Genomic DNA, 15,285 nt, shown 5'->3' on the forward strand with positions numbered 1-15,285 from the left:
AACACAAAGGATAAATGCTTGAGGTGATGGATACCCTATTTACTGTGATGTGATTATTATGTATTGCATGTTTGTATCAAAACATCTCAGGTAACCCATAAATACATCCACCTACTATGTACCCACAAAAATTAAAGGTACAAAAAGTTAAACTGACAAAAAAAAATAGGGGTGTAGCCAGACGCGGTGGAGCCAGGCTGGACTTTGGGAGCCTGAAGTGGGAAAATTGCTTGAGGCCAGGGGTTCCAGACCAGCCTGGTCAATATAGCGAGACCCAGATTCTTCTTCTTTTTTTTTCTTGAGAAGGAATCTCACTCTGTTGCCCAGGGTGGAGTAGTGGCGCGATCTCGGCTCACTGCAACCTCCACCTCCCGGGTTCAAGCAATTCTCCTGCCTCAGCCTCCTGAGTAGCTGGGACTACAGGCGCCCATCACGACGCCCGGCTAATTTTTGTATTTTTAGTAGAGACGGGGTTTTGGCAAGGCTGGTCTCGAACTCCTGACCTCTGGTGATCCGCCCGCCTCAGCCTCCCAAAGTGCTGGGATTACAGGCGTGAGCCACCGCGCCCGGCGGCGAGACCCAGATTCTAAAAAAACAAAACAAAAAATTAGCCGGGTGTGGTACTATGCACCTGTATTCCCAGCTACTCAGAAAGTTGAGGTGGGAGAATTGCTTGGCTAGGAGTTTGGCTGCAGTGAGCTATGATCACACCACTGCACTGCAGACTGGCCGACAGAGAAGACCCCTTCTCAAAAAAGAAGTAAGTAAATAAAGTACAGGGATGCAAAATCACAGATGTGAATTTGCAGGATGGAGGACAAGTAACATCTGTTTAAAAAAAAAATTAAATTAGAAGGACCGTATAAAAAGTTAAATAGAAAGTGCTCACCTGACCTCCCTTCTCATGGACCCGAAAGTTAGATTTTACTTTCTGATTTTTCACAATTTCTCCTGGATGCTGCGGTCCCGCCCCTCGCGGCATTCTGGATGTTGTAGTTCCTCGCTCCAGGGCATCCACGGTAGGGTAGTTGCGCGCCCCGGGGCAGTCTGGGTAGTGTAGTTCCGTGCCCAGGGGCGGTCCAGCTCGCGTACTTCCGCGTCCCGCCATCGTCGCCCGGTGCGTGGTGAGTGTCCTTTCACAGTTCTGGTGAGCTAACCTAGAGGTGGTCCCCGCTTCCGCGGCTCTTCCACGGGAAGGAAGATCGGGAAAGCTGGCATGGGCAGTCCATGCTGTGGCCACATGTTCCATGGTGTTTGAGTTTCGGCTGTGGGGTCTGGGCGTGCGCCGTCCACCCGGAGAGAGGTCTTGGCGGAGGTCCTCTGCTGGGGAGGGGGCGTTGGCGTTGGCGTTGTTGCGTGCTTTTGGCGGGGCTTTGGGCCCAGTATCTTGACCTGGAGGGGCCAGTGCAGGCCTGGGACCGACTTCCCGCGCTACTCCGCAGGTGCGCCCCCGGTACTTCGGGGGCCGTTGAGTGGGCTCTGCCTGGGGTACCCAGACAGCATCATGCCACCAGCATAGCGCCATTCCGTCCCACCAGCATAGCGCCATTCCGTCCTAGCATAGCGCCATTCCCTCCCATCATCGCGCCTCGGAGGTCTCTGGGCCAGCAAATGTGGCTTTGGGGGACATGATATCCTTGGTTGGAGCAAACTTCTCATTAGTGGGAGGCACGCGGCTTGGGCATCAGTCGGGTTGTTTATTTATTAAATTTTATTTATTTATTTATTTATTTATTTATTTATTTATTTATTTATTTTTGAGACGTAGTGTCTCTCTGTCGCCCAGGCTGGAGTGCAATAGCGTATTGCCGGTTCACTGCAATCTCCGCGTCCCCCACTCTCCCACCCGCCGGGTTCAAACAATCCTCCTGCCCCAGCCTCCAGAGCATCTGGGATTACAGGCGCCCGCCACCACGCCCGGCTAATTTTTTGGTCTTTGTTTTGTTTTGTTTTTTGAGACAGAGTTTCGCTCTTGTCGCCCAGGCTGGAGTGCAGTGGCGCGGCCAACCTCAGTCCGGTTGTTTATTAGGACTCTTGTGGCTGGCTGGTGCGCCGTGGTGGTGATGGTGCAGCTTGGCCGCAAGGACTGGGGTTTGTGGGGGAGGACTGTTTGTGGATAGACATCCAGACTTGGTCTTGATAGTGGGGGGACCCCTAGGGCCATGCAACTCGGGTCAGTAGCCTTAGGGTCTGGGGCCCTGCTGCGCCTTGGTGAGTTGAGAAGGGCTTGGCTGGAGTTAGACATCTCCGGGTTGTGGGTTACATGGGTGCGCACTTGTGTCTAGATTGTCTGCGTCTGCAGCTGTGTGGCTTCCTCGGACTTTGGGACTCTTCCGGGAGCATGGGTTGCAACAAGTAGAATGGTACCCATAGGGCCAACGAACATTTTTCTCAAGCCCCAGGGGGCTGTTGAATGACTCCTTGAATTCCTGGAGGTGGGGGAAGAAGTTGGGTGGAAGACATCCAGACGTACATTTTTTTTGTGTGTGTGTGAGGTGAAGTCTCCCTCAGTCGCCCAGGCTGGAGTGCAGTGGTGCGATCTCAGCTCACTGCAACCACCATCTCCTGGGTTCTAACAATTCTCTGCCTCAGAGTAGATGGGACTACAGGTGCCCACCACCATGCCCGGCTAATTTTTTTTGTATTTTTAGTAGAGATGGGGTTTCTTTCTTTCCTTTTCTTTTATTTTCTTTTTCTTTCTTTCTTTCTTTCTTTCTTTCTTTCTTTCTTTCTTTCTTTCTTTCTTTCTTTCTTTCTTTCTTTCTTTTCTTTTCTTTTTTTTTTAGGTGGGGGAAGAAGTTGGGTGGAAGGCATCCAGACATACATTTTTTTTTTTTTTTAATGAGGTGAAGTCTCATTCTGTCGCCAGGCTGGAATGCAGTGGTGTGGCGTGATCTCGGCTCACTGCAGACTCCACCTCCCGGGTTCAAGGGATTCTCCTGCCTCAGCCTCCCGAGTAGCTGGGACTACAGGCACGTGCTGCCACACCTGGCTAATTTTTGTATTTTTAGTGGGGGGGGGGGTTTACCATGTTGACTAGGATGGTCTCGATCTCCTGACCTCGTGATCCGAAAGTGCTGGACCTCCGAAAGTACTGGGATTACAGGCGTGAGTCACCGCGCCCAGCCCGAGATGGTGTTTCCCCATATTGGTCAGGCTGGTCTTGAGCTCCTGACCTCGTGATCCATCTGCCTCCGCCTCCGCCTCCCAAAGTGCTGGGATTACAGGCGTGAGCCACCGTGCCCGGCCAAGACCTACATTCTTATTTCTAACTTTTCAGTATGAAAACATTGCAAAGATATCCAGAAGTAGTTATGAAGTTCCATGGATTCATCACCCAACTTCACCACTTATAAATGACTGACCTGTCTTCTTACCCCCAAATCTGCAACCCCAAGTGTGGATCTCTTTGGAAATTGTCTCTTTCACTAGGGGTCTATACCAGGGTTTGCTGTCTTGAGTGATCCTTCATAGTGTGAGTTCAACTCCAGGTCTCTCCCTTTGTCGCTGTCACTTTGAGCAAGGTACTTAACCTCGTGGAGCTGCTGTCAATGTGGAATGAAGTAAAACTTGGGTATGACACTTCTGTGATGTAGTGCTTTAAAACAAAATTCAGATGTCATATCATTTCGTCTGTAAATGGCAAAAACCACCATTACTTTTGCACCATCCTAATACTTCAGTATACATCTTTCATAAATAAGGAATTTAAAGAAAAACAACTTCAGCATTAATGATTATACCCAACAAAATTAACCGAACTTATTTAATATCACCTATACAGGCTGTGTTGTTTCCCTATTTATCTCAAAAGATGCCTCACTACAGATATTTGTCCACTGCAAAGCTTTCCTGAGTTTTCTCTGGCAGAATTACTTCCAGTGTCCTTTTTAGTTGCAGAGCACTTTATTACATGAGGACTCCACGGCTTGCATGGTACATCTCAACTGTCCGACTGTCCCAGTGGTTTTGAGATAGTTCTTTGAGGGGACAGGCACCTTGTCTGGCTCCTCATGGGTCACTGACACAGTGCTTGGCACCCACCTGGACTGTGCAACTGATTAACTCTGAGGGTATGAAGAGTTGTCCTTTTTGCCTGGAAAAGGAAGTTCATGGAGGATAGAAACTCAGATGGAAAAAGGGGGTTAGGCTATTACTAAGGAAAGCCTAGGGTGCCAAGATTGTGTGTGGATCTTATCTGAGGTCAGCGGGATCTACTGCCGGGTTCTGACAAGAGAAGGGTCATGATTTCTTTTTTTCTTTTTTCTTTTCTTTTTTTTTTTTTTTTTTGACACAGAGCTTTGCTCTGTCGCCCAGGCTGGAGTGCAGTGGTGCGATCTCGGCTCACTACACCCTCTGCCTCCCGGGTTCAAGCGATTCTTCTGCACCACCATGCCCAGCTTTTTTTCTTTGTATTTTTAGTAGAGACGGGGTTTTACCATGTTGGCCAGGATGGTCTCAGTCTCCTGACCTTGTGATACGCCTGCCTCGGCCTCCCAAAGTGCTGGGATTACAGGCGTGAGCCACCTCGCTGGGCCGAGAAGGGTCATGATTTCTAACTGCCCTCATTACCCTATCTCTCTGTTCCCTTTTACAGTCAAAGTCATCAAAACAATTGTCTGCACTTGATGAATGCAGTTCCTTTCTGTGCATCATCTGTTTAATTTCTAAATATTGCGGGGGGAGGGTTCTAGATATACTTACTGACTTCTTGTTTAATTCTATTCAGGTCAAAGAACAAATGATGTAGAATGTCAGTCTTTGCAAATGTATTGGGAGTTATTTCCCAACCCAGCATGTAGTGTGAGTTGGGGAATGTCCCATAGGCCCTTTAAAAGCATGTGCATTCTGTTGTGCAGTGGTGTACTAATATCAGTTTGGTCAAGTCAGTTATTATGTTCAAATCTTGTTATTTCCTTATGGATTTTTTTTTCTAGTTATTTTATCAACTGTTGTGGCAGGGTGTTAATTCCAACTAGGACTATGGAATTTGCCAGTTTCTCCATTGAATTCTGTCAATTTTTGCTTCACATATTTTGAAGCATTGTTACTATAAGGTGCATACACATTTATCTTTGTTATATCTTCCTGATGAATTGACTGTTTTATTATCATGAAACATCCCTTTGTATCTCTGGTAATACTTTGTCTTGAAATATAGTTTATCTGATAGTTATATACCCTTTCCAGTCTTGTTATGTTTACTCTTTGCATGTTCTATCTTTTCTCATTCATTGTCTTTCAACTGACCTATGTCTTATATTTAAAGTCTTTGTATTGTAGACAACATATAATCCATTCTGGCAATCTGTGCCTTATTTATTTTTAGAGATGAGGTTTTGCTATGTCGCCCAGGCTGTTCTCCAACTCGTGGGCTCAAGCAATCCTCCTGTCTCAGCCTCCCAAAGTGCTGGGATTACAGACATGAGCCACCATGCCCAGTCTGTGCCTTTTAATTGGAATGTTTATTTCATGTAATTATCGATACAATTAGATTTAGGTCTCTTTTACTGTTTTTTTTTTTTTTTTTTTCTTGCTCTGTTCCTATTCCTGCCTTCCTTGGGCCAATTGAACTTGTTTTTTTTTAACATTCTAATTTAACTTAATTCAATATAATTTAATTGCCACTTAGCTATACTGCTTTGCATTTTTACTTTATATTTTTAGTTGCTGCTTTAGAGATGACAGTATACATTTGTAACTCTTCACAGTCTATGTGATCTTGTACAACTTCATGTAAAATGAGGGATCTTGTAATTCTGGTACTTGTACCTACCTTCTCCTTCATTCTTCAGGCTATAATTGTCATATGTATTGAATCTTCATATGCTGTCAATCACAATGCAATTTTAATATATTTGCTATAAACAGTCTTTTATTTTATCTTTTTGAGGTGGAAGCTTGCTCTGTCGTCCAGGCTGGAGTGCAGTGGCACAATTTTGGCTTACTGCAATTTCTGCCTCCCGGGTTCAAGCGATTCTCCTGCCTCAGCTTCCCAAGTCACTGGGATTACAGGCATACACTACCATGCCCAGCTAATTTTTGTATTTTTAGTAGAGATGGGGTTTTACCACGTTGACCAAGTTGGTCTTGAACTCCTGGCCTCAAGTGATCCACCCACCTTGGCCTCCCACAGTGCTGAGATTACAGGCGTGAGCCACCGCGTCTGGCCTCAGTCATGTATTTTAAAGACATTAGGAGAAAAAGATAGTTTTTTTGGGGTGTGAACATTATTTATCATTTCTGGTGATCTTCAGTCACCACAGAAAATCCAAGTTTCCATTTGGCATCATTTCTCTTGGGTTTGCAGAAACTCTTATAGGGCAGTTCTGCTGGCAATAAATTTTACTGGTTTTCTTTTACTTGAAAATGTCTTTGAAGTCTTTTTAAAAATCAGCTTTATTACAAAATCACAACTCTTAAGTGTACAATTTGATGAGTTTTAAGTAATGTATATTGTTGTATAACTGATTTGCTCCTTGTCCTCGAAGTTTTGCCTTTCCTAGAATTCCACGCAAATGAAATCATATAGTATGTATTCTGTTTCTGCCTTGTTCCTTGATCAGTAGTTTATTCCGGTTCCTTTCTATTGTATTCTGTTGTATGAGTCTGCTACCTTTTTATTTATCCATTCTCCTTTTTCTGTTGTTTTTGATTGTTAGGTATAGTAATTAACCCACTGTGACCATTCTTGTACAATTCTTTTCTTTTCCAGGGTTCATTTACTAGGCTGATGTATAACTCTTTCTGTGCCCTATTTTTTTAAAAAAATATCTCTTGGGTACTTTGGGAATTGCTAGATCATATGTATGTTTAACATTAAAAAACCTGCCATACAGTCTTCAAAAATAGTTGTAGCATTTTACAGTTGTGTTCCTGGACCAAACTGAGGGTCAGGCTGCTACTTCTCCTGGCCCAATAACGAGATGCAGATGAACTGGGGAGGAAGAGAGTTTTTACTTCTATAACTGGTTACAGGGAGAAGGCCTGGGAATCGTCGCAAAACTCAAAATTACAAAGTTTTGCCAGGCGCAGTGGCTCACGTCTGTAATCCCAGCACTTTGAGAGGCTGAGGCAGGCGGATCACTAGAGGTCAGGAGTTTGAGACCAGCCTGGCCGACATGGTGAAACCCTGTCTCTACCAAAAATACAAAAATTAACCAGGCTTTGTGGCAGGCATCTGTAATCCCACCTACTTGGGAGGCTGAGGCAGGAGAATCACTTGAGCCTGGGAGGTAGAGGTTGCAGTGAGCCAAGATCGCCCCTTTGCACTCCATCCTGGGGGACAGAGTGAGACTCTGTCTCAAAAAAATAAAATAAAATAAAATAAAATAAATTACAAAATTTTCCAGAGCTTATATACCAAGCTATATCTCTACGTGTAAGTGTGCCTTCATCTAAAGACATAAGTGATTAACTTCCTTTAATCTATAAGGTCTGAGTCCTGAAGACCTTCCTCTGGAAACTCAGTAAATTTACTTAATCTAAATGGGTCCAGCTGCTGGGGTGATTACTCTTATTTTATCTCCTGCTAAATCATGGAGGTTTGGGGAGTTCCCTCAGATCCTCAGTAAACTTGTTTGTGGAGGCCTAGGGAGTTTCTTCAGACCCACAATAAAACTTGTTTAATCCTAAATGGGTTCTGTTAAGAATTCCTTAGTTATTTACAAAAATTAGCTGGACATGGTGGTGCTTGCTTGTAATCCCAGCTACTCAGGAGGCTGAGGCAGTAGAATTGCCTGAACCCGGGGGCAGCGGTTGCAGTGAGACAAGATCACACCATTGCACTCCAGCCTGGGTGACAGAGAGAGACTCTGTCTCGGAAAAAAAAAAAAAAAAAAAAAAAATTGTTAGTTATTTTGTCATGCTTTAAGGCCTGGGAAAGGCCTAGGCAAAACTCTTGATGGGCTTTTGTTACATCCCAGCCTTTGTATAAGGGCACTGGCTTTTAATATTTAACTTAACCACACAGTCAGTACTGAAACAGTTCTTAGTGAGACCTGACCTGCCGCAATCCCCACTGTTAATCTGCACATGATTTCTGTCATGCTTGTATATTTATTTATCACGAGAATTGTAGGGAGATGGGGCATCATAATCTTTCTGGCTACTTCCTGCCGAGATGTGGTCATTGTTGCGGAGCACCGAACGCAGCGCTGGAGTGGAAGAGTTCAATTTGTTCCCAGTAGCACTCTCTGTTTTGGGGGCTTAGAGGCAGTGCCTGCTGAAACATAATAGTATGCAACAGCAACACATATAAATAGGTTGCTGCTGTTTTCTTCTGGAGTTTAAGTTGTCTAGTCTTCAGTTCACGGGGCTTCAAGAAGGCACAGCTTAGGTTTCAGTGGTTTCAAATTAGGAAAAATGGGGAAAAAGGAAAAGAAGGAGGAAAAATTTGAAAATAGTATTTTGGAGACCTGTAGACAGAAAAATCAGAATTTAATCCAAAGTGTAGAATATAATAAAAGCTGAAAAAACATCAGGTGAAACTAGAATTTAACAACAGGTGTACTATAGTTTTTGAAACATAATTTTTCTCTCTCCAGTTTCCCATTTTTATTAACAGATAAATCATGGTAGGACTGGTTTTCTTCATTGTACTTGGTGTAATTATTTGTGTACAGTGCAGGAAGAATAATTATATTTCATGTGGGCTTTTTAAATTGGCTTTGATGGAACTTTGTTTCATAGAAGGAATCTGAGATAAGACTTTTTAACGCCAAGCCCAGCCATGGATTTGTATCATCAAATACCTATCAGTTAGGTGAATACCTCTCCTCGTGAGGTTCTAAGATAACTTGGGGTTCCTGGCCTGTCAGAAAGTGATTACTTACCACAGATGAGAAACCCCGTACAGGGACTGTGTACACAAAATACGAGGCCAGTTTCCAAGGACTTTATTGGCTTTATAAGTGAAGTTCGATTCCTTAAAGGAGAGCACATCATTCCAGTTAAAGCCTTGGTAAAAATAACCAGTTTTTCCAATTGTGTCCTGTTACAAAATAAAACAGATTCTTATTGCACTTATGCAAATAACTGTATTGCCACAAATTAAGAATACTCACAGATAGTTTCCAAATTTTAGAGGAACCAGGTAGAGAGGAACAAATATGCTCCAAATTTTGTTCATAGGCATATACTTAATTGTTACAAGCTGTTAATAGCTCAAAAGAAAAGTTTCCTTGACACTGAAAAGCAAAACAAAGGATTAGCAATATTTTAAGCAAAATGTCAAAAAGATCACTCCAAGCTCCTATTAGTTCAGTTCATGCAGTTAATTGCTGTCCTGCTTGATATTAATGAACATTTTAGCTTGTCATAAGTCCTGAACATTTTTCCTCTATTCTGATGTCACAAGCTCTAAAGTTATCGGAAACCTGCCTTCAAGAGCACCTATTAGAACTTTACAGCTGATTATAAAACTGCCTTCTTTTTTTCTTTTTTTGAGATGGAATTTCACTCTTGTTGCCCAGGCTGGAGTACAATGGTGCGATCTCGGCTCACCACAACCTCCTCCTCCCGGGTTCAAGTGATTCTCCTGCCTCAGCCTCCTGAGTAGCTGGGATTACAGGCATGTGCCCACACCCAGCTAAATTTTTTTGTATTTTTAGTAGAGATGGGGTTTCTCCATGTTGGTTAGGTTAGTCTCAAACTCCCGACCTCAGGTGATCTGCCTACCTCGGCCTCCCAAAGTGCTGGGATTACAGGCGTGAGCCACCGTGCCCAGCTTATAAAACTGCCTTCTAAAGAAGACCAAAATAAGACAACAATTGTTTATGGATGACAAAAAGTTTTAGGGTAGCCATAGTTAAAGACACAATTGACAAGGAAATCTGTTGACTCTGTGGCACAAAATAATTTAACATAGCAATTATAATTATTACTGATAATGTACACTAAGATATATCAGAATTATAGGAGTTTCCCATAACTTTGGAACACATACCAATAACATATTTATACAAATATAGCCCAAAGAAAGCCAAACATGATTTCATATTTAACAATGCTTTCTGTATAATTTTTATACCAAATAAACCCAATTTCATCTTTACATTTGTGTACTATTAATGTTGGCTAGGCATGGTGGCTCACGCCTGTAATCCCAGCACTTTGGGAGGCTGAGGCAGGTGGATCACGAGGTCAGGAGTTTGATACCACCCTGACCAATATGGTGAAACCCCGTCTCTACTAAAAATACAAAAATTAGCTGAGCATGGTAGTGGGGCCTATAATTCCAGCTACTCAGTTGACTGAGGCAGGAGAATTGCTTGAACCAGAAGGTGGAGGTTACAGTGAGCCAAGATCATGACACTGAACTCCAGCCTGGGGGACAAAGCGAGACTCTGTATCAAAAAAAAAAGAAAAAAGAAATTCCAAAGACATTTCTAAGTGTCTAAATTACACATTTTCTTAAAAACCCCGGAGTAGCTTTTGTTGTAATAGCTGTTACAGAATTCAGTCAACTGAGAAGAAAAAACTTTTGCTCAAAAAGACAAAGTCCTAGGAGAGAAATAAACAAAACCATGAAGGCCTTTAAATACAAACATGCACAAATACATATACATATCTTGGATGTTAGCTTTTATTTAAGCCGACTCTCAGCCATTGAACTCCTAAAAAAAAATTTGTTTTTCTTCCCAGAGGCCTCTCAGCAGGAATGAACCCAATACCTCCCATTATCAAGTTTACATGGCATCAAAAGGAATAAAACAGATACACAAACAAGTGGAGACAAATTTTGGACAACAGAAGGGGAAGTGCATTCAGGCAAAACAGACTCAAAACCAACTCAAAACCTGATCTCACCCAAAATGCAAAGGGAGTATATGAGCGAGCCCTTTTGCTTCCCTTGGTGGTACCGGACAAATGGCTTAGCAAGCCCAGACAGGAGAACAGTAGACCCCCGACATACCGTCTGGTCAGCTCACCCTTGGAGCCCATCCACTCCTGATCTCCATGTTTCCCTAGCAGTGAAAGGGACATGCAGATTTGCGCATGCATGGAACAGCCCTCGGGAGGGTCCTCGGGGGAAACTTCACCCGGTAGCTGCTGGAGTCCTCCTGAAGCCTGTCTCCTTGCAAGCTGCCAGCCGCTGAACGCAGCACTGTCCTTATCTCCTTGCTAGCTGGCCAGACTTGTTCCCTGTCGGGCTGCTCTTTCTCATGGCCCAATAACGAGATGCAGATGAACCTGGCAGGAAGAGAGTTTTTATATCTGTAACTGGTTACAGGGAGAAGGCCTGGAAGTTATCGCCAGACCAACTCCAAATCACAAAGTTTTCCAGAGCTTATCTACCCAAGCTGTATGTCTACATGTAAGTGTGCATTTATCTAAAGACATAACTGATGAACTTCTTTTACTCTATAACTAAGGTCTGAGTCCTGAAGACCTTCCTCTGGAGCCTCAGTAAATTTACTTGTTCTAAATGGGGCCAGCTGCTGGGGTGATGACCCTTATCTTGTCTCCTGCTAAATCAGGAGGTTTGAGGAGTTCCTTCAGGCCCCCAATAAACTTGTCTGTGGAGGCCTGGGGAGTTTCTTCAGACCCACAATAAAATTTGTTTAATCCTAAGTGGATCCTGTTAAGAATTCCTTCATTATTTTGTCATGCTTTAAGGCCCAGGAAAGGCATAGGCAAAACTCTTGATGGGCTTTTGTTACATCCCAGCCTTTGTATAAGGGCACTGGCCTTTAATATTTAAGCACACAGTCAGTACTGAAACAGTTGTTAGTGATGCTTGGCCTGTCACAGTCCTACCAGGGTCATATGACAATTCTCTTGCCTCACTCTTGCCAACACTGGTATTGTCTGTCTTTTACCTACCCTGATTGATGTTAAATTATTACATTTATCTGGTTTTCTTTTTTTACTTCTTTTCTACTCTTTCTTCACTTTCTGTATTCTTTATATTTCCTAAGTGTTGAATTAAATGGTGAGATGAGACATCCTTTGCATGGTCTTGATTTCAGGGAAATCATTCAATATTTTGCTATGAAGTATGGTGTTAGTGCTATGTTTTTGCAGATGCTTATTTATTAAATTGAGGAAGTTTCCTTCTATTGCTAATTTGTTAGGAGTTTTTATCATGAATAACCATTGAATTTTTTCATATATATATATATTTGCAACTACTAAGGTGATTTTTCTCCTTTATTTTATTTTATCTTATTAATTTTGAGACAGGATCTCACTCTTGCCCAGGCCAGAGTGCAGCAGCATGATCGTGGCTCACCGAAGGCTTGAACTCCTGGGCTCAAGCAATCCTCCCACCTAAGCCTTCTGCATGGCTGGGACAGCAGGCACGTGCCACCACGCACAGCTAATTTTTGTGTTTTTTGTAGAGATGGGGTTTCTCCATGTTGCCAGGCTGGTCTCCAACTCCTAAGTTCAAGTAATCCACCTGCCTCTGTCCCCTAAAGTGCTGTGACTACAGGAGTGGGCCAGGGCACCTTTCATTTTGTTAATGCAAGTAATTAAATTGCTTTTCAAATGTTAAACTGGCCAGGCTCAGTGGCTCACACCTGTAATCCCAGCGCTTTGGGAGGCCGAGGCGGGCAGATCACTAGGTCAAGAGATCGAGACCACCCTCGCCAATGTGGTGAAACCCCGTCTCTACTAAAAATACAAAAATTAGCTGGGCGCGGTGGTGCGTGCCTGTAGCCCCAGCTACTTGGGAGGCTGAGGCGGGAGAATCGCTTGAACCCAGGAGACAGAGGTTGCAGTGAGCTGAGATCGCGCCACTGCACTCCAGCCTGTCGACAGAGCAAGACTGTCTCAAAAAAAAAAAAAAAAAAAGTTAAACTAACGTTGCATTTCTTGGATGGGCCTCATGTGTTCCCGTGTCATCCTTATAACCTATTGCTGGATTTGACTTTCTATTATTTTTAAAGGACTTTTGCAGGAAGTGTATGACGTTGTCAGGTTTTGATGTCTGGATTATGTTGGCCTCATAAAATGAATTGGGAAGTACTGCCTTCTCTCCTACTTAAGTATTTGACAGAATTTATCTATGAGCCTGAACTTTTACTTCTGGTTAAAGTTTAAAATCATGATTTTAATACCTTTACAGATGTAGGGCTATTCAAAATTACCATTTTAGTTTTGGTAAACCTTGTGATTAAAGGAATTTGTTCTTTTCACCAATTTGGGGCCTGTCGTTTTTATTTTTAATAAGAATCTCTTATTGTCCTTTTAATGTATGTAGGATCTGTAACGTTTCCTCTTTTATTCCTGAGCTTGGAAATTTGTCTTTTTAAATTTTAATTTAATCACTTTTCCTAGGGGTTTAGTAATTTTTTTGGAGGGGGTTGTAGGAGCTTTGATCTTCTTATTCTTTTTTAAAATTATTGTGGCACAAAAACCACATAACATATATTTATCCTCTTAATGCTTTTTTGAGTATACTGTATAATATTGTTAACTATGTACAACAGAACTCTAGAACTGAAATCTTTTACCTATTGAATAGTAACTCCTCTTCCTCTTCCCCATCTATTAGCAACTACTATTCTACTTTCTGTTTCTATCAGTTTAATTACTTTAGTATTTATATTAGTGGGATCATGCAATATTTTTCTTTTTGTGACTGGCTTATTTTATTTAGTATAATGTCCTCAAGATTCATCTATGTTGTAGCATGTGCCAGAATTTCCTTCCTTTTAAAGTCTGAATAATATTCCATTTGTATAGCTAGACTACATTTTCTTTATCCGTTCATACATTGAATGGATACATCTGCTTCCAATTCCTTTGGATATGTATCTAGAAGTTGGATTACAGGATAATATGGTAGTTCTATTTTTAATTTTTTGAGGAACCTTCATACTGTTTTCTATAGTGGCTACACCATTTTACAGTCCCACTCACAGTTCACTAAGGTTCTAATTTTTTACATCCTTGTCAACACTTATTTTCTGTTTTTGTGTCTGTGTGTGTGTGTTTTGTAGTGGCCATGCAAATTGGGATTAGGTGATATCTCATTTTGGTTTTCATTTGCATTTCCCTGGTAATTTGTGATGTTGAACATCTTTTCATATGCTTCTTGGCTATTGGTATATCTTCTTTAGAAAATTGTCTATTCAAGTCCTTTACCCATTTTTAATTGAGTTGTTTGTTACTGAGTTGTAGAAGTTCTTTATATATTCTACATTTTAGCTCCTTATTTGATATATGGTTTGCAGATATTTTCTCTCATTCTGTAAGTTGCCTTATCACTCTGTTGGCTGTCTTCTTTGCTGCAAAGAAGTTGTTAAGTTTGATGTAGTCTCGTTTGTCTATTTTATATTTGTCGCTTGTTCCTTTAGTGTCATATTCCAGAAATCATTGTTAAGACCAACCAATGTCATGAAGCTTTTTCCTATTTTTTTTTTAGGAGTTTTATAGTTTCAGATCTAGGGTTAACAATTTTAATATTTTTTGCAAACACCCTTTGACTTTTTAATTCTCTATAATTTCATTTCTATTTCATTATAGTTTCCTCTTTATTATTTCCTTTCTTCTTATTTTGGGTTCTTTTTGCTTTTCTTTTTTTAGCTTCTTAAGATGGGAGCTGAGTTATTTTTAATTAAGCCTTCTTTTTTTTTAAAGCACATTCATTTAAACCTATAACTTTCCTTCTCAGAACTGCCTTATTACCTGCTGTATTCATTTGCTAGGGCTGCCATTACAAAGTACCACAGAATGGGTGGCTGTAAACAACAGAAATTTTTTCTTCACAATTCTGGAAGATAGAAGTCCAAGATCAAAGTTTTGGCAGGGTTGGTTTCTTCTGAGGCCTTTCTCCTTGGCTTGTAGCTGGTCATCTCCTCCCTGTGTCTTTACATGGTCTTCCCTCTGGAACTTTTTATGTCCAAATTTTCTCTTCTTTTTTTTTTGAGACAGAATCTCGCTCTGTCACCCAGGCTGCAGTGCGGTGGCGCGATCTTGGCTCACTGCAAGCTCCGCCTCCTGGGTTCAGGCCATTCTCCTGCCTCAGCCTCCTGAGTAGCTGGGACTACAGGCGCCCGCCACCGCACCCGGCTAATTTTTTTTGTATTTTTAATAGAGACGGGGTTTCATGGTGGTCTCGATCTCCTGACCTTGTGATCCGCCCGCCTCGGCCTCCCAAAGTGCTGGGATTACAGGCGTGAGCCACCGCGCCCGGCCTTTTAGGTGTGTGTGTTTTTTAGTAGAGACAGGGTTTCACCATGTTTGTCAGGCAAGTCTCAAACTCTTGACCTCAGGTGCTCCGCCCTCCTCAGCCTCCCAAAGTGCTGGGATTACAGGCGTGAGCCACCGTGACCG

General features: G+C 42.3%; 1 protein-coding gene and 1 long non-coding RNA gene across 3 annotated transcripts in view; one reads left to right on the forward strand and one right to left on the reverse strand.

Annotated features, from left to right (window-relative positions):
• Positions 1–1,044: 1,044 nt before the first annotated feature.
• The window catches only part of ZNF169 (zinc finger protein 169), a 44,855-nt gene continuing 30,614 nt past the window's right edge, over positions 1,045–15,285 (forward strand). For both annotated transcript variants that reach the window (XM_023187788.1, XM_023187789.1), the window contains exon 1: positions 1,045–1,124. The gene's annotated coding sequence lies outside the window, so the exon portion shown is untranslated. The remainder of the gene's footprint in view (positions 1,125–15,285) is intronic.
• Positions 8,039–11,195, reverse strand: LOC111523305. The gene is made up of 3 exons (XR_002725495.3): positions 10,932–11,195; positions 8,835–8,992; positions 8,039–8,417 (listed from the first exon to the last, which is right to left on the reverse strand). It is a non-coding gene; the product is annotated as an uncharacterized LOC111523305 (long non-coding RNA).

The sequence above is a fragment of the Piliocolobus tephrosceles genome, chromosome 14, assembly GCF_002776525.5.
Source record: "Piliocolobus tephrosceles isolate RC106 chromosome 14, ASM277652v3, whole genome shotgun sequence".
Classification (NCBI taxonomy): domain Eukaryota; kingdom Metazoa; phylum Chordata; class Mammalia; order Primates; family Cercopithecidae; genus Piliocolobus; species Piliocolobus tephrosceles.